This window comes from Neophocaena asiaeorientalis, unplaced genomic scaffold (genome assembly GCF_003031525.2).
Source record: "Neophocaena asiaeorientalis asiaeorientalis breed wild unplaced genomic scaffold, Neophocaena_asiaeorientalis_V1.1 scaffold67, whole genome shotgun sequence".
In the NCBI taxonomy this organism is placed as follows: Eukaryota; Metazoa; Chordata; class Mammalia; order Artiodactyla; family Phocoenidae; genus Neophocaena; species Neophocaena asiaeorientalis.
The window spans coordinates 2,273,742-2,293,433 of NW_020173731.1; the positions used below are offsets into that span (position 1 = coordinate 2,273,742).

A 19,692-nucleotide genomic window follows, 5' to 3' on the forward strand; every position below is an offset into this window, starting at 1 on the left:
ACAATTATTTTTAGTACATGAATTGCTCACTTATTTCCCGTAGTTCTGAACAGATTACTTCACATTTATTTCTTTTCAAATGCCTACAGGAAAATGCAATAATCATGACTCAACTATAAAATGATGTTTTTTTATCGGCTGTGGTTTAATGGCTGACCATCAGTTAGGCTTGGTGTCACAGTACACACCCATCCCCACATCTGAGCTCTGTGTCACGGTGACCCAAATGACCAGATGTCTTCACTCTTGCATAAGCTGCACTCTGGATGAGCACCTGATACTATCATTTTGTTCAGGGAAGGTGGCCATCCAAATAATTAAATAATTGTGTAATTGGTCTTTGTGAATACTATTTCCTTTAGGCAGTAAATAGGAAAAAGTGAAGAGGGAGGGGAGCTGAGTTTTGGCTGACTTTAGGAGGGAAGAAAATCCCAAAGCACATTTTTCCTTGGAGTAGAAATAATCTTCCGTCCACAAGCTGCTTAATTACCTCCCCCCTTCATTCTAGAACCTCAGTCTAATTGAAACCTGGTGAATTTTGCAACAAGTCTCATCTAATCAGAATGGTCTCTCTGATTTAAGCTGCCTTACCTCCTGCAATTCAGGCTATTGTAGGCATTGCTCCAGTATCCTGAGACAAGATTCAACGCATGAGAAAAAGCAGGGTCTGAGGAATGCAGTCTTTAATCCTTTCTCACCCCACCGTGAGAAAAGGTTGAGCAGTCAGAGATTAACTCTCCAAGATTATGTTTTGCTGTTCTTTTGGTGTGGGTCAATTTAGCAGCTACTGTTTAGAATGCACTTGATGCTAAGACTTCCTTATACCACAATGTATTAAAGTATATTTATTAAAAAGTTCTAAGCTTTTTGTTTTAGTAAATATGTATGTATTTTGCTAGATGAGTGTTAACATATAATAGAGAATATTGCAGAAGAGTCAGCTAAAAAATTCAGAATAATGAAATACTGTTTACAGTATTGTTCCTATTCTTGTCCATCCTTTGGAAAGATACACCCAGCAGTTGCACAGGAAAATTATTTTCTCAGATAATAATGCTGTGATCAAAAGCATACCCTCACAGGCTACACCTCATTGTCTTTGTCAATGAAATTGACATTGAGCTGTAGAGATAAAAATTTCTGTCTCTGATTCTAAGGCTAAACCTGCTACACATTCTTTTTCACCTAGAAGGCTATTGATAGGACTGCCCTGAGCGTCCTTCTCTTCCCTTAGATGTAATTAGGCACATACAATGGAAGAGGCTTAAATTGAGCTTTGATGCACCAGACAACCTTTAAAATCAGCAGCTCCTCATTTTCCTCCAAGGGCTAATTTCATGGAGTAGAAACCGGGCTTATGAGTAAGTTAAATTCACCTGTGAGAAAATGAAGTTGCATTTTTGCATATCTATGTTTTGACTTTAAATTTCCAACCTTCTACACTTGGTAGGGAAGAGAGGCCACAGAAAAAAAGATAGGGGGAAATATGGTTAATCTTTTTGAAAATAAAAATATAATAATGAGCTAATAAAAGCAGTATGGTCATCTGCATTTTACACTCAGAGATTAAGTAACTTGCTTGTGGTCACATAGCTAACAGGTGGTGGAGCTGGGCTGCAAACCCAGGAAGATGGGCAGCAGACTATCTAGCCAGGACCCACTTACTCTACTGCTTGTGTAAAAGAAACAAGAGATGGATAGGAGATAACTGGATCAACGGTGATTTTAAAAATATGAGGACAACTGACATATTTGGAAACAGAGAGAAAGAAGTTAGAAATGATGGAAAATTGGGAAGGGGGATGGATAATTAACGGAATAAGTTTCCCAGGAAACAGGAAGAATTAGAAGCAGGTGAGATGAAAAGCACCTGTTCCCCTGGAACGGAACGGGAGAAAAGAAACTCGTGAAGACAAAAGGGTTTGGAGTGATGAGAAATCATCATGCAAGGTTTTTTCTTAGAAGGCTTCTAATTTTACAATAAGGAAGGAGAGTGCAATCCTTTGACAGACGGGAAGGGTAGAGGGTGGGATTGAGGGTGTCAGAGAGGTAGAGCAGAGAAATGCATTTGGGGCGCAGGGAGAAATGAAGTCCTTGTGGGAGATGTGTTGGAGAACTGTATTTTTGTGGGTATAAATTGTTATTTAAAAAAAATCTGAAATTCAAGTAATTTAACATCTTGAGATTAAGTTAAATGACTGAGTTTTTGTGTGCACGAAGACCAAGTCGATATGCAGTCCACAGGTTTAGGCACATTCCAGCTTGTATGAGCTTAATAAGCGGCCATATTAGGGTACCAGAAAGCTTCTACTGGAAGAATAAATTTTATTTTAGTTAGAAGACTTTCGAACATGGAAAGTATGAGAGTATCAAAATTGACACAGGTAATTCTAAATCAGAATCTCCATCTATACACAGTGAAACTAAGGAAGAGGAAGACAGATTAGAAAAGCTTTCTTTAAACAAGAACATCCATGTAAAGATTTGTCTCTGATCCCTTCCCCCCAAGTAAGTCTTCAAAAAATTATTATATATGTATATACAATTATATAATTACAAGTTTGGATTGACATAACACTGTCTCCTCGACATTCTACTTATAGATAAAAAATCAGAATTCTTAACTGAAGCTTAAAATATTTTGCACAAAATAGCTGACACCTCAATGCGTGCGTGCTTGTTGCACTCTGTCTTTTAAGCCTGCATTTTTCGAAGCCGCCCCTCACTCCTGCCCACCTCCACGGAGGTGAAGAAGGACCCCGACCACAGGAGGTGCCGGGCTGCCTCCACTGTGGTCGGCAGCAAGAAGGCAGACGGCCAGCTAGCTCCCAAGCCCCGCAGAGCACCTAATGAAACCCGCACAGGTGTCCCGACAGTAGAGAATGGGTCCCGAAGCCCCCGCCCCTCCGCTTCCGGTGCGGAGACGCCAGACCACCCACCGTGGTGGCCACGCCCAGCCAGGAGAGCAGCCAGGAGAGCAGTCCGGAGCTGGGGCTGAGACCGGCTGGAAGGAGGATGGCGTCTTGGAGGAGAAAACCCTGCAGCTGCTGTTGGCCCCCAGCACGCCCCAGCCATGCACACCCTCGCCCGTCGGGGCCCACCAGGGGCCAGGTGAGAACTGTGGGCCACTATCACTGAGCCTGCTGCGGGGTGGGGAGGCCAGGCCGGATGCCCCCCCCTCAGTGACCACGCTCTTGCTGCCCACCGAGGTGGGCTCCCCACGCTCCACAGAGGTGGACGAGTCCCTGTTCGTCTCCCTTGAGCAGGTGTTACCACTACCACCTGCCGCCATGAGTGAAGCCGGGCTGAACCTCGCACTCTGCGGCCCTCGAGCACGGCCCAGGGCCTCCCCGCACGACATGGCCCTGTGCCTGGTGTCATCCTGTGAGTTTGAGCAACGGGTGGCCGTGCTCATGGCTCTGGCACACGTGGCCCCTGGCAGCGCCAACGACAGCAGCGCTCGGTCCCAGGAGCTGGCGGGCGCTCCAGGAGTCCAGGAGACATCACCCACGTCTGTCAGCAAGTGTCTGCCCACCCTGTCTTAACTCAGACCCCTTGCCTGCCGCTCCCAGCACCTCGGACTCAGATGAGGACACACTCCTGACCCCTCAAGATCGCCCCATCTCTGCCCACGCAGCGTAGTATCTGCATGGTGGACCCTTAGACGCTGCCTCCCGGCTGAGAGAGCGCCTCGGCCATGCCCGGAAGTCACCCACCCACCCAAACCCTGGCACTGACACCCCCAAAACCACTCCAGTGACTGCTGCCAAAATCAAGGGGCTGGCCAGTGGGGACTGGGCCAGGTGGCCACTCAGCGCCCGGAGTGAGTCCAGTGACAAAGGAAGTCGGACACCCCTGTCCAGAAAGTCCTCAGTCCTCAAGACGACTACTCGAGGTCCATCCGGTAAGTACCTGGGGGCTGGAGTCCTGCAGCAGGCTCCCTGCTCACGTCCTCCTATTCCCTCCTTGATCTGTGGTCACAGCCACACCCACCACCCCTTCTGCGCCTCAGTTTCTCCTATAAAATGGAAGCTCTGGCCTCACTGCTTCAGCATTTGCCATTCCAAGGTGCTGGAGCAGTAACGTCAATGGAAACATAATGTGAGCACATCCATCATGATGAATTTTCCAGCAGCCGCGTTAAGCAAAAAGAAACAGGTGAAATTTATTAGTATATTTTATGAAACCCATTTGTGTCGCGGTTCCAAAGACCGCCCCTAGGTTCCATGATTGGCTAGGAGTACTCGGTGTGTGGTCATACTCACAGCTAAATTTATTATAGCAAAAGGATACTTAGCAGGATCAGCAAAGGAAAAAGGCTTGGGGAGAAGCCCCTGGGGGAAACCAAGCACAGGCTTCTGGAGCCTTCTCTCAGTGGAGTCACATACCACATGCTTGATTCTCTGACACCAGGAAATGCCCTCTGTCAGGGAAGCTCCTTAGAGACTCAGGGCACAGGGTTTCTATTGGGGCTGGTCATGCAGGCACCCTCTGCCTCACACATATACTGAAAAAGGATTCTTGGATCCAATTCTTGGACACTAGCTGGGTGTCATACAATTTCCCTCAATTCTGACACTATCTACCCAGAGATAAAATCACTTCTACAGGTAAAGGGCTCCATCCCCTGAGCACCCTCCACTTCAGGTGCCTATCATAAGTCCAGGTTGATGCCTGTGCTTCTGACTAACTGGCTATAAATCGAGGTTCCTATGACCCCTCTCTTTGGGTTTAATTTGCCAGAGCAGCTGACAGACTGAGGGAAACCCATTTATTCACTAGATTACTGATTTATTATAAAAGGATACTAAAGAATACAAATCAACAACCAGATGAAGAGATACATAGAGCGAGGTCCTGAACAAGAGATCTTACTTATGTCCTCGTGGAACTTGGGGCCCTGAAAAGTGGCATGCAGAAGTGTTCTGGTTCCCCAATGTGGAAGCTCTCTGAAAAAGGGCCAAAAAGCTGTCCTTTGGGGCTTTTATGGAGGGTTCATTACATAGTCATGATTGACTAAATCATTGGCCAATGGCAATTGATCCAACCTCAAGCTCCTTTCCTTTCCCCAGAAATCAGGGGGCAGGACTCAAAGTTCCAACCCTCTGATCATGAGGTTGGTTCTCCCGGCAACCGGCCCCACACCCTGGGGTGGGATCCAAAGTCACCTTCGTTAACGTAAAACCCAGTTGTGATGGAAAGGGCTTGTTATGAAAAACAAGACACCCATTTCACCTTTTTGGCCCTGAAGTGTTTCATGGAGTTAGGACAAGAGACCAAATATAACAAGAGATGCTCCCATTGCTCTTACTGATCAGAAAATTCCAAGGGTTTGGGGAGCTGTGAGCCGGGAACTGTGGAAGAAGACCAAATACATCTGAGAATGACCAAATATGTATATTTCTTTTTTTTTTTAATTGAAGTATAGTTGATTTACAGTGTTGTGTTAGTTTCTGGTGTACAGCAAAGTGATTCAGTTACACATATATGTACATTCTTTTTCATATTCTTTTCCGTTATGTTTTATCACAGGATATTGGACCTACAGTAGGACCTACTGTATAGCACAGGGAACTATATCCAATATCCTGTGATAAAACATAATGGAAAAGAATATCAAAAAAAATGTATATCCATTCTATATTTAATGGTTTGCATCTACTAACCCCAAACTCCCAATCCGTCCCTCCCCCACCTTCCTTCCCACTTGGCAACCACAAGTCCATTCTCTATATCTGTGAGTCTGTTTCTATTTCCTAGATAGGTTCATTTGTGTCATAGGTTAGATTCCACATATAAGTGATATCATATGGTATTTGTCTTTTTCTGACTGACTTTACTTAGTATGATAATCTCTAGGTCCATCCATGTTGCTGCAAATGGCATTATTGCATTCTTTTTCATGGCTGAGTAGTACTCCATTGTATATATGCACCACATCTTCTTTATCCATTCATCTGTCGATGGATGATTAGGTTGTTTCCATGTTTTGGCTATTGTAAATAGTGCTGCTATGAACAACGGGTGCGTGTATCTTTTTGAATTAGAGTTTTGTCTGGATATATGCCCAGGAGTGGGATTGCTGGATCATATGGTAATTCTATTTTTAGTTTTCTGAGGAACCTCCATACTGTTTTCCACAGTGGCTATACCAAATTACATTCCCACCAATGGTGTAGGAGGGTTCCCTTTTTTCTACACCCTCTCCAGCATTTGTTATCTGTAGACTTTTTAATGATGCCCTTTCTGACTGGTGTGAGGTGGTAGCTCATTGTACTTTTGATTTGCATTTCTCTAGTAATTAGCGATGTTGAGCATCTTTTCATGTTATATTATGCTTCGTTGCTTAGATGTTTGGAGTATTGGGATGAATATTAGGATGAGGATGGAAAGTAGTAGTGCTAGTACTCCTCCTAGTTTATTAGGGATTGATTGTAGAATTGCGTATGCAAATAGAAAGTATCATTCTGGTTTAATGTGTGCTGGGGTGCTTAGTGGGTTTGCTGGGGTGTAGTTGTCAGGGTCTCCTAGTAGGTCGGGTGTGAACAGGGTTAGTGCGAGTAGGGTTAATAAAGCACCTAGAATGTCTTTGATTGTGTAGTAGGAATGGAATGGGATTTTGTCTATATTGGATGGAATTCCTGTGGGATTATCAGATCCCCTTTCGTGAAGGAATAGTAGGTGGACGGCTGCTAGTGCTGTAATGATAAATGGAAGGATAAAGTGGAAGGCGAAGAAGCGTGTTAGTGTTGCTTTGTCTACGGCAAACCCACCTCAAATTCGTTCTACTGAAGTAGTCCCGATATAGGGGATTGCTGATAGGAGGTTAGTAAGAACGGTTGCGCTTCAGAATGATATTTGTCCTCAAGGTAGGACGTGACCTACGAATGCGGGAGCTATAACTGAATAATAATAGTACACCAATGTTTCATGTTTCGTGGAAGGCGTGGGAGCCAGAGTATAGGCCACGTCCAATGTGAGCATAAAGGCAGATGAAGAATATAGAGGCTCCGTCTGCATGTAGGTATCGAATGATTCAGCCGTAATTAACGTCTCGGCAGATGTGTGTGACGGATGAGAAGGCAGTTGAGGTGTCTGGTGTGTAGCGTATTGCTAGGAATAGGCCTGTTAAGATTTGTATGATTAGGCAGAGACCGAGTAGGGAGCCAAAATTTCATCATGAAGAGATATTTGATGGGGTGGGGAGATCAATAAATGTATCATTGAGGATTTTGATTAGTGGGTGTGTTTTTCGAATGTTGGTCATTGGTCATTCTTGAAGTCCATGTGAGAATAATGATGACGTACATTGTTTTTATTATAAGCATTATTTTTGTAATTAGTCTTGTGGGGGTTTCTTCAAAGCCTTCGCCTATTTATAGGGGTTTAGGGTTGATTGTGGGTGGTGCCGTAGGGTGTGGGATTGTTTTCAGTTTTGGTGGTTCATTTTTAGGATTAATAGTACTTTTGATTTATTTGGGAGGAGTGTTAGTTGTATTTGGTTATACTACAGCTATAGCCACTGAGCAATATCCTGAGGTTTGGGTTTCTAATAAAGTTGTGTTAGGGGGATTTCTTTTAGGTTTAATGACGGAGTTTTTAGTGGTATTGTACGTTTTAGAGAGTGAGAAGGTGGATATTGTATTTGAATTTAATGGGTTGGGGGATTGGGTTATTTATGATACGGGGGATTTTGGATTTTTTAGTGAGGAGGCTATAGGAGTTGCTGCTTTATATAGCTGTGATACTTGATGGGTTATTGTTACAGGTTGATCATTGTTTATTGGTCTTGTAGTTATTATGGAGATTACTCGGGGTAATTAAATAAGATTATGCTAAGGGTAATAGTGATGAGGAAAGACAGGAAGTAGAGTTTGATAAGGCCTTTTTGGTTTGGGGTTAGTGTGGAAGCCTTTAGTTGAATGGAGGCTGTAGTTTTTGGTAGGATGGTTTCTATTCAGGTTAGGTCTAGTAAGGAAGTTGCTAGTTTTTGGCTTATTATTAGGTTTAGGTGAGGGGGTAGGCGATGTATAATTGTGGGGAAATATCCTAATAAAGTGGAAAATTTAGTGGAGTTTGATGGATATAGGTATTTTAAGTTTTGTGTGTAGATGTTAATTTCGAATGCGAGAATAAAGCCTAAGGTTGTTATTGTGAGAGCTGGTAGTTTTAGGTGTAAGGGTATAGTTATTAAGGGGGTGGTTATTGTTGGAGAGGATAAATCCGGCAAAGATACTTCCAATTAATAGGCGTTTGATAGGGTTAATTAATATAGGGTTATTTTCATTAATGTTTATGAGGGGAGGGAAGCGAGGTTGTCCTAGTAAAGAAGACAATGCGAGTGCCGTAAATAGCTGTGAGGGAGGTAGCGGTTAAGGTTAGTAATAGGGCTCAGGCGTTGGTATAAGACGAAGTGGCGGCTTCGATGATAGGGTCCTTGGAGTAGAATCCTGTGAGGAATGGTATTCCTGTAAGTGCGAAACAGCCAATGTTAAGGGCGGTTGTGGTGAAGGGAAGAATTTTGTATAGCCCTCCTATTTTTCGAATGTCTTGTTGTTTAGGTTAAGAATGATGGAGCCGGAGCATAAGAATAATATGGCGTTGAAGAAGGCGTGTGCTCAAATGCATAGGCATGCTAGGTGAGGTTGGTTAAGACTGATTGTTACTATTATTAGGCCAAGTTGGCTGGAGGTGGAGAAAGCAATACTTTTTTTGATGTCATTTTGGGTGAGAGTGCAAATGGCTGTGAAGAAAGTGGCGAGGGCACCTAGAGAAGGTTTACTGTTTGAATGAGTTTGTTATTTTCTATTAAAGGGTAGAAACGGATAAGTAGGAAAATCCCTGCTCCGACTAGTGTGCTTGAATGGAGTAAGGCCGAGACTGGGGTGGGACCTTCTATTGCTGAAGGGAGTCAGGGGTGTAGTCCAAATTGGGCTGATTTTCCAGCTGCGGCTAGTACAAGTCCTACGAGGGGAAGATTTGAGGAGTTTTGGTTGAGTATGAAAATTGTTGTAAGTCTCATGCGTTTATGTTAAATAAGGGTCATGCTGTTGACATGAGGAATCCGATGTCTCCGATGCGATTATATAAGATTGCTTGGAGGGCAGCTGTATTAGCGTCTGTCCGTCCGAATCATCAGCCAATTAGCAAGAAGGATATAATACCTACTCCTTCTCACCCAGTGAATAGTTGGAAAAGATTATTAGCTGTGATGACGATGAGTATGGTGATGAGGAAAATAAGTAGGTATTTGAGGAATTGGTTGATGTGGGGGTCAGAGCATATATATCATACTGAGAATTCCATGATAGATCATGTAATAAATAGTGCTACAGGTATGAATATGAGTGAGAAGTAGTCTATTTTGAAGCTAAGTGATAGTTTAAGGGTTTGGATGGTAATTCAGTGTCAGTTTGAAATGAGTGCTTCTTGGTTTGTGTGAATAAATATTATTATTGGGATCAGGCTAGTGATGAAGGCGGAAAGGGTAATATTTTTTACATAGTGTTGGTACTTGTCGCTTTTGTAGAGGTTTGTGTTAGATATTACAATGGGGGCAGTTAATATTAGTAATGTGAGTAAAGCAGAGGAAGTAAATAGGTTTATTACTTTTATTTGGAGTTGCACCCATTTTTTGGTTCCTAAGACCGATGGATAACTGTTATCCTTTAAAAGTTTGAAAAAGCCACACTGTTAGATGTGGGGGGCATGAATTAGCAGTTCTTGCAGTACTTTTTCAGTAAGTAAGAAGTTTTGATCTTCTATTACTAGCTTCACAAACTAGTGTTCTTTTTAAACTATACTTACAATAAAGGGGGCCTAAGATGATTTGGGGACTTGATAAGAGTAGTAAGGGAATGATGTGTAGGGCTATTAAGGCGTGTTCTCGTGTGAAAGAGGGGGTGAGGTTGTTAATATGATGAGTATGTTTGCTGCGTTGTGTCGTGATTAACATGTATAGGGAGTAAAGGGCTGTGATTACAATATTTGTTCCTATTAGGATAATAGTGAGGTTTGATCGTGAGAAAGCTGATATAACTACAAGTAGTTCTCCGATCAGGTTGATGGTGGGGGGTAGAGCGAGGTTTGTTAGGCTTGCTAGTAGTCAGGTCGTTATTAGTGGGAGAAAGATTTGTAGGCCTCGTGCTAGGATTATGGTTCGGCTGTGGATTCGTTCATAGTTCCAGTTTGCTAGACAGAACAGTATAGAGGATGTAAGGCCGTGGGCGATTATTAGAGCGGTAGCTCCTATGTAGCTTCAAGGGGTTTGGATGAGGATAGCTGCGATAACGAGTGCTATGTGGCTGACTGAGGAGTATGCGATGAGTCATTTTAGGTCTGTTTGACGTAAACAGATGGAGCTGGTTATGATTATTCCTCATAAGGATAGCATGAGGAAGGGGTAAGCTATATGTTCTGTTAGAGGGTTAAGAATTGATGTAATTCGTAGCATGCCGTAGCCTCTGAGTTTTAGTAATACAGCCGCAAGGACTATTGAACCTGCGATGGGGGCTTCTACGTGTGCTTTGGGTAATCAAAGGTGTAGACCGTAAAGGGGTATTTTTACTAGAAAAGCTATTCTGCAGGCTAGCCATATGAGGATATTAGATCAGGAAGTGGGTAGTGGTTGGGCTCAGTGTTGTAATAGTAGAAAGTTTAGAGATCCTGATGTGTTTTGTAAGTATGTTAGTGCTACTAGCAAGGGGGGTGATCCTGTGAGCGTGTAGAATAGGGAGTAGAGTCCTGCATTGAGTCGTTCTGTTTGGTTACCTCATCAGGTGATAATGATAAGAGTGGGGATTAGTGTAGCTTCAAATATGATGTAGAATAGGATTAGTTCTGTGGCGGTGAATGTTATAATTAGAAGAGTTTGTAATATAATTAGTATCGTAATGTAAAGTTTTTTTCGGACAAGTGATTCTTTGAGAAGGTGGAATTGGCTTGCTATTAGTATTAAGGGGAGGAGTCATATTGTCAGGATTAAGAGTGGTATAGAAAGGGGGGTCAGAGAAGAATATCAGAGAGTAATTGAGACTGTTATCGTTGAATTGATTAAGTAGGAGTAGGTTTGTAAAGCTGATTAGTAAACTGTGGGTTGTGGTATTCAGATAGAGCTGTGTTTTGATAATCAAATTAGGGGTATCAGTATGATGGTAGGAATAATGAATTTTAGCACTGGAGGAGGTTAAGGTTTTGTACGTAGTCAGTGCCGTATGTGTTGGAGATTACGACTAATAGGGCTAGTCCGCTAGCTGCTTCACAGCTGCAAATGCTAGGAGGTAATTGGTATCATGCTGGCTAGAGTGAAGTGTGAGTTTAGGATTGTGAGGGCTGCTAGAATGAATAGTGATAGTATTATGCCTTCTAAGCAGAGTAACGCGGATATTAGGTGGGATCGGTATATTAATAACCCTGTGAGGGATATGGTGAAGGCTATTAGGATATTTATATGGATTAGAGACACTTGGTATTTGTGAGTTTGGATCACAGTCTAGTGGGTCGAAATCGCTTGTTTTATTTTAAACTAAGTACCATATTTATCTCATTCTAAGCCCTTTCGGGTTCATTCGTAGGCTAGGCTAGCTGCTAGTAGGGAGATTAAGAATAGGGTCATGGTGAGTATTATTTTTAGGTTATTTGTTTGGGTTGCTCAGGGTAGGGGGAGTAGGAGGGCGATTTCTAGGTCAAAGAGGAGGAAAGTAATTGCTACCAGGAAGAATTTTATGGAGAAGGGTAGGCGAGCGGACCCTATTGGGTCGAAACCACATTCGTAGGGACTTGTTTTTTCCGCGTATACGTTTAGCTGAGGGAGTCAGAAAGCGATAAATACGAGTAGTAAGGCTAGAGCTGTATTTGTTAATAGGGTTAGTAGGAGATTTAGTGTTCTTTTTCGGGGTGCACCGAAGCTAACTGATTGGAAGTCAGTTGTACTTGTTAATACTAAAAGGACTATGAACCTCATCAATAGATAGATACATAGAGAAATAGCCATACAACGTCTACAAAATGTCAGTATCAAGCAGCGGCTTCGAAGCCAAAGTGGTGGCTTGATGTAAAGTGGAATTTTATTTGCCGTATAAAGCAAACAATGAGGAAGGTGGATCCGATGATAACGTGTAGACCATGGAAGCCTGTGGCCACAAAGAAAGTGGGTCCGTATATTCCGTCTGAGATTGTGAATGGGGCTTCATAGTATTCTGATGCTTGGAGTAGGGTAAAATAAAGGCCGAGCATGATTGTGACGAAAAGAGCTTGAAGTATGTGTTTGCGGTTTCCTTCTATGAGACTGTGATGGGCTCAGGTGATAGATACGCCAGAGGCTAATAATACAGAGGTATTGAGAAGTGGGACTTCTAGGGGATTTAGGGGGTGGATACCGGTTGGTGGTCAGCATCCGCCTAGTTCAGGAGTGGGGGCAAGGCTTGAGTGGTAAAAGGCTCAGAAGAAGCCTGTAAAACATAGGACTTCTGATAGGATAAATAAGATTATTCCATATCGAAGTCCTTTTTGGACGGTTGGTGTGTGGTGGCCTTGGAAAGTGCTTTCTCAGATAATATCTCGTCATCATTGGTATATTGTTAGAATGTTTGTTAGTAAACTTAAAGTTAGTAGGATTATTGAGTTGAAGTGGAATCATATGATTAGGCCTGATGTTATAAGAAGTGCTAAGAGAGCTCCTGTAAGGGTCAAGGACTGGGATTTACTATGTGATATGAGTGGGTTTGGTGGGTCATTATGTGTTGTCATGCAAGTATAAGCTTACTAGTAGAGTGAATACGTAGGCTTGAATTAAGGCGACAGCGAATTCGAGGATGGTTAATGGAGTGAGGGTGGTGAATGTGATGAGGGCTGTGAATAGGCTGGTACTTATTAGTATGTACCATGAATATGTACCATATTCTGTATGTCTTCTTTGGAGAAATGTCTATTTAGATCTTCTTCCCATTTTTCAATTGGGTTGTTTGTTTTTTTGTTGTTGAGTTACATGAGCTGTTTGTATCAAATATGTATATTTCTTATAAATCGCAAAAAGGCTAAATTTAAAAAAAATAGCTGAAATAATGTTTTGTTTTAAAGTTTCTACTATTTATTGTGTTATCTTTATCTTACATGAGTATTTAGCTTGCTAACTTGATAATACTTTTTGCATTAATTTAATAATCTAATAGTTAATTCAGAGTTAGAATATGTGCTTAATATTTACACACACACTAAGTTAAATTTTAGACAGTTTTTTATTTAAAATCTATTACATTTTTAAGTTTCGTTGGTTTAAAAATATTGTGAATTCTAAATACTTTTAAAATAAAATGCTGGTATTGGTATATTATTTCAAATAATGAAGAAATATTGAAATGCTAGTTGATCATTTTGCTGCAGTAATGTAATCAGCGCAATTGGGAAGACTAGCATTAAAATGACTGGTCTTGAGTTTCCATCTCTACTTGGCTTTAATTAAAGCCAAAAGCATCTAATAAACTGAGGGCAGAGGGAGGGGCTTTAAAGCTGGAATCTAGTTAAAACATGCTATCATCCTCTAGTTGGTGAATCGGCCAAGGGTCATTTGGAGGAATGAGGCACACTTTGGTAATTTGAAGTGGAAAGTGGTTTGCTACAAAGAATTACATGAGGCTGCATCTCTGTGAAAGACTCCTAGAATAAAACAGCTGAACTAAACTGCCAGTGAAACAGCTGGCCTGACTGTGGAATCAGGAAGTTGGAGGGTCAGGAGGGACCACTAGAACTGGTGAATTCAAGAACAGTCTGTTGTAGTTGCAATCAGGATCAGGAAGCTCCAACTGCTTCTTGACCACAACAAAGTTGGTAACTTGATGCTGGAACATGGATTCCAGTTGCCACCGGTACTACCACACTGCCTTTCAACACCCACAAAGAAAATGACTGGACCCTGCTTTGCCATTGCAGAAAAGTCTAAGTCTCCAGTATCTTTGCCTGCTGGAAACACAGCCCCTGTCTCACTTCTGCTTCCAAATCTTACATGAATGGATCTAAGCGGCAGAAGTAAAATCACAACTAGAACTCAGCTGTGGGTGTGGGAAATCTTAATTTTAGTTTTCCACTGTCTGTAGTCCAAGAAGACACAACCAACAAGAAATAAAGTTGAGCAAAACAGTCCATCATGCCCACTACAACTGTATGATAAAACTATACCATAATGGGTATGTGTTAAATATTGGTCATCATGACATAGTAAGAAATTACAAAAAGAGACCTATGTCTACTTGTGTGATGGATCTAAAGTAATCAAACTCATGGAAGCAGAAAGAAGAATGGTGGTTGCCAGGGCCTGGGGGGAGGGGGAAACAGGAAGTTGTTCAATGGGATAGTTTCAGTCACGCAAGGTGAAAAAGTTCTAGAGATCTGCTGTACCACAATGTGCATAGTTAAGAGAGTAATGTACACTTAAAAATTGTTTGGAGAGTAAATTTTTGTTGTGTGTTTTTTAGCTTAATAAAAAAAATAACAAAAATTTTTAAAAGGAAACAGAAACCTATGTAGTTCAGGGACTTTGTAGTTGCCTCCAAATTCTGGGCATCATGATCTTTATTTATAGTGAATCATACTTGAAATGGTGCATGTCAGCTGTCCTTACCTTAAACTCAAATGTCAGAGGTTTGGGATTTAGCTTGTAGTCATTGTTTTGTAATGTTAAGGGTAAAATCACCTAGAAGCAATATCTACCTACATAAGGCAATATTTGATTATCTCATAGTTAAAAACAATAAATAATTGCTGTAGAATTAAATGAGAAGCCTTTCCCTGGAAGCTCTGGTTGGAAAAACCAAAAATCTCTGTAAATTTCGTATCAAGAATTGTTTTAGTGCTTTGTGGGTTTGTTGTTTGTAGGGTTATTTATTAATTGATTTTTGGAGGAAGAACTGAGATAAGAAGTTTTGGTCGTTGTATTGTTGATATTTAATAAATATCAAGGAATTGAATTAAGCTAATGTTCATAAAGCTTGCATATATTTCTTAGGATTATTTATTTTCAATTTGTGAATCATTTCTTACTTGTAATTTCCAGATCATATTTTTCTAAATTCTCATTTCCAGTTCCCAATTCCCAAATATGGTGGTGGCATCTTTGGAAGAGTCAGATGGAAACAATGTGACCCATTGCCTATATTCAGAATCGGTATTTTCCCAGTCATCAAAGAATATGGAATTCCATTGCATTGTCTCATTCAGTCCAAGTTTCTGCTTTTTCCAGGGATATGCTTAATAGCTTTTAAAGAGGAAGTTTATCTTCCTACCCCTCTCTGGGATAGAAGTTCTTAGCATATTACAAGGAGAAACAATTCTGTGACTGTTCCCTGACCTCACCCCCTCAAAGGCTGAGTTTCTAAACAAAAGACATGTTAGTATGGAGATACAGATTTTGCACATGTTACTTACCACAGTAACATTGACTGCAGAGGTCAAGATTAGGGTGATCTCTTTAAACCCACTGGATTCCCTCACCCTCATGTCTGTTTTATTCCTCTTTATAGATAATTAGACAATTTCAGAGCTGAATCAGACAAAACAGAGACTCTGTCTGGATCACAGGCTACCACCCCTTGGAAGGAAAATGAAAAATTCAGTTCATTGTATGGTATCCAGATATCTGGATGTTTGAAATGGGGAAGACAACACATCTGGATGATGTGCTCTGTGCCAGGACCGTGGGTGGCAGGAGAAGTAGGGAGAAAGAGAAGAACCAGGACTATTGAGATCTGAGGGGAAACCAGGGAAGGAGGAACAGGGGAGAGGGTGCAGGCCAGACCACACACAGGAAGTTCCCAGGATGTGGAGGTTAAGGGCATATGACAGGGCTGAAGTCAGAGCAAGACCATTGTGTTCAGGCTATTGTTAGATTTTGGCTTTGTTGACATGAAGGCTAGATACCTCTAATGTTATCAAGAATTCGCCAAGGGTTTTCAAACTTATAAACAAATGAACATTCAAGAAATGAATTTCATCAGCTCTGTCCTATATGGCTTAAGATTCTTCATAGTTTCCATAGCTCAAAGATCAGTTTTTTGCCCAGAGTCACCTTTGTGACATTAAGAAGGTCCAAAGGCATCTAGATACTACAAAGAGTGATAGTCATAGTAGTAGAGGTCTAATCTTTATATTAAAAATCTCCTTGGAGGGGTGGCAAATTTAGTCACTAACAGTTTAGTTTCACATTAGAATAATGATAGCTTCATAGAATTGGTTAGGAAGTATTTTCTTTGCTTCTGTTTTCTGGAAGAGATTGTGGAGAATTAATGCTATTTCTTCCTTAAAATTTTGGTAGACTTTGTCAGTGAAACCATCTGGGTCTGATGTTTTCTTTTTCTGGAATTTTATTAATTATTGATTCAATTCCTTTAACAGATATAGGCCTAATCAGATAGTCTTTTTCTCCCTGTGTGAATTTGGTAATTTGTGTCTTTCGAGGAACTGGTCCATTTCACTTGTTATCAAATTTGTGTCATAGAGTTGTTCACAGTATTCCTTTACTATCTTTTAAAAAAAACTTTATTGTGGAATAATTGACAAATATAATCATATTTATTTAAAGTGCATATTATCCATGAATGTCCGTGAAACTAGTAGTGATGACCCCACTCTAATTTCTGATATTGGCATTTGCATTCTGTGTTCTCTTTTTCTTGGCTAGCCTGCCTACAGGTTTATCATTTTTATTGATTTTTTTCCAAAAAAACAGCTTTTGGTTTTATTGATTTTCTCTGTTGCTTTCCTGTTTTGAATTTTATTGATTTCTGTTCTTATTTTTATGATTTCTTTTCTTCTGCTTCTTTAAGATTAAATTTTCTTCTTTTTCTAGTTTCTGAAGGTGAAAACTTAGATTATTCATTTTAAATCTTTTATCTTTCCTGATGTATGTATCCAGTATTATCAGTTTGCATCTAAACACTGTTTCCATTGCATCCTACAAATTTTGATAGGTTGTATTTTAATTTTCATTTGCTTAAAATATTTTTAAAATTTTTGTTTATTTATTTTGCGCTATGTGGGCCTCTCACTGTTGTGGCCTCTCCCGTTGCGGAGCACAGGCTCTAGACACGCAGGCTCAACGGCCATGGCTCACGGGCCCAGCCGCTCCGCGGCATGTGGGATCTTCCCGGACCGGGGCCTGAACCCGTGTCCCCTGCATCGGCAGGTGGACTCTCAAACCACTGCGCCACCAGGGAAGCCCTTTTTAATTTTTAAAAAAATTTTTGGCTGGGTTGGGTCTTCATTGCCGTGCACAGGCTTTCTCTTTCACACCCATCTGTCTCTAGACTCATAATTAGGAGAAATCCCAGAGTGTTCCAAGGGATTCACATTAAAAGAATGATAACATTTTGCCAGCTTATACTGGAAAAAAGAAGAACTAGAGAATATGTATAGAAATGGCTTTTCAGTGGGTACCCCAAGAAGGACTGAATATAATGGACCCTCTTGTTCAGTAGTATTGATGAGATCCCAAAAGGCCAAGGCAGAGGCCATATAGCAGTGTTTAGTTTTAGGTATATTTTAAGTTGGGGCTACAGTGACAGTCAGTTTCAGCTTGCAAAGTTTCTTAGCAATAACTAATTTTTTACAAAGTCTTTGAGTGTAAAATATATTGGCAGCTTATCTTATAATTAGTGAAACCCTAAGACTAGGGAGAAAAGACTGGTTCGAATCTGCAGAAAAGATAGTCATACTCTCTCATCCCGTTTCCAGACATGAGGCAGTTCAAAGACCCAGACCCACCTAAATGAAGGGAAAGTTAGGTATCTTTGAAGAAGGCCCTGGGACACTGTAATAAGTAAATACTGTAATCCTCTTCAAATTCTTTCCCAGAGGGATCTGAATCTATCTACCAGGATGGCTATGTACTTGAGGAAAGGGGAATACCCAGACTTTTAGAACATCATAAATCAATATTTCTGAGTTGCTATTCCCTGATGATGTCAAATATCATTTTAATCCAACTAAAAGTGTATGGAGTTTTGGTTTTACTACATGTCACAGTGGGTTTAATAGGTCCGTGGACCCATGTTGTTGTGATTTCACAGTTCTCAAATACAAGTTGAAACGACATTTTTGGCAATAAATAGAATCCCCACCATGGACTCATGAACTGCGGATTGAGGGCTATTATTGTAAGCAGGACCAAGTGGAAGCCCTTGAAACTTCTCATCCCTACCAAAATACAAACTGAAAGCAATATCTCATGCATGGGAGGAATCACAGAGATTAATGTCCCTGTCAAACATTTAAAAAATTCAGAAGTATTCATCCTTGTCACCAACCTAATTAATATTGTCTTTTGTGAAAAATGCAGGTGGATCTTGGAGAATGTAGGGTTTTGTTTAGTAATTAGGTTATAAATAATTCTAATTATAAATATAAGTTGTGGAGCAAAACAATATAACTTTTTGCACATGGTATATAGTTATTGATCTGGCAATTTTTTTCTTTTCTATACAATTTACAAAGAACATTTTGCTTCTATCTGGCAAGAACAAAAGTACATCTTCACTTAGGACTTTGTTAATTGTTATGTTCTCTTGATCATAATCTAGTCTACAGAGACCTTGATTATCTCGACATTCTTTGGAACATAATGAAGATCCATTGCATAGATCATAACAAGCTGATCGATCCTGGTGATCAGAAAGCAGTGACTTAAGAAAGTGGTTCACAAAGTGTGATCCTTGGACCAGCAGTATCAACACCACCTGGGGATGTTATAAAAATTCTTCAGCCTCAGACCCACCCCAAACGTACTGAATCAGTAGGTGGATCAATCTGTGTTTTAACAAGCCTTAAGGGTAGTTCTGATGAGTGCTAAAGTTTGAGAATCCCAGCCTTTGAAAATCACATGTGTGTGAGAAGGCAGGGGATAAGCCACATAAAAACTCAAGGGTCTGGCATCTTGGTGGAGTTGAGGAGTCTAATCTTCTGGGGCATCTTTTACATAATAAAAAAGACAAGTTGCTGCATCTTGCGCTATTCACCACTATGAAAGAGGTGCAATGATTTGTGTTCATCTTTGCATTGTTGAGGTAAATAATACCACATTGCAGTGTGCTGTTTTGAGTATTTACTGAGTAACTTTGCAAGGCTACCAAAATAGTGGCGCTCAAGGCTCTTGCACTTGGGTTTTATGACAGAAGATTCAATGGCTGTCCAAATGTCTATCACAGATTGGGATGCTCTATGGAGGTTCTGACATGCTCCAGTAGGGACTTCTAGGGCAGATCCTGAGGGTTTATGGGGAAAGCTATGACGCCTTATACAAACAACCACCATCTCTAAAAACAGTTCCCGATTTTCTTGTGGGCCCGGGTAAAAACCAATGCTTGATCCTTGAGTATCTGAACTGCCCACTATAAACTGGGTATTATCTGGTTCACCAGGCTCTAAACAGGGGTATATAAGGCAGCACTCTTCTGTCATTAATTAGAAGCAGGGTATATGAGATTAGCCTTGATAAGATCCTAAAAATACAAGTAAATTGCATGACCAGTGACTCAGACTTGTGTAACTCCTACTTCTGCTTTATTGCTATCTTCCCTCAATCCACACCTAACATTTCATGGGTAGTTTGGAGCAAAGCCATGGCCACTTCTGCAAGCAAGTGCTGTCCCTTTGGGAAACAGCTCCTGACTTGCTTCCTCTGGTCAATTGGTAGAAGAAGAAAAACTT

At 41.0% G+C, this 19,692-nt stretch overlaps 1 pseudogene; it reads left to right on the forward strand.

The window, feature by feature from the left end:
- Positions 1–5,182, forward strand: part of LOC112403433 (microtubule-associated protein 1S-like) — a 48,534-nt pseudogene extending 43,352 nt beyond the window's left edge.
- The last annotated feature ends 14,510 nt before the right edge of the window (positions 5,183–19,692 follow it).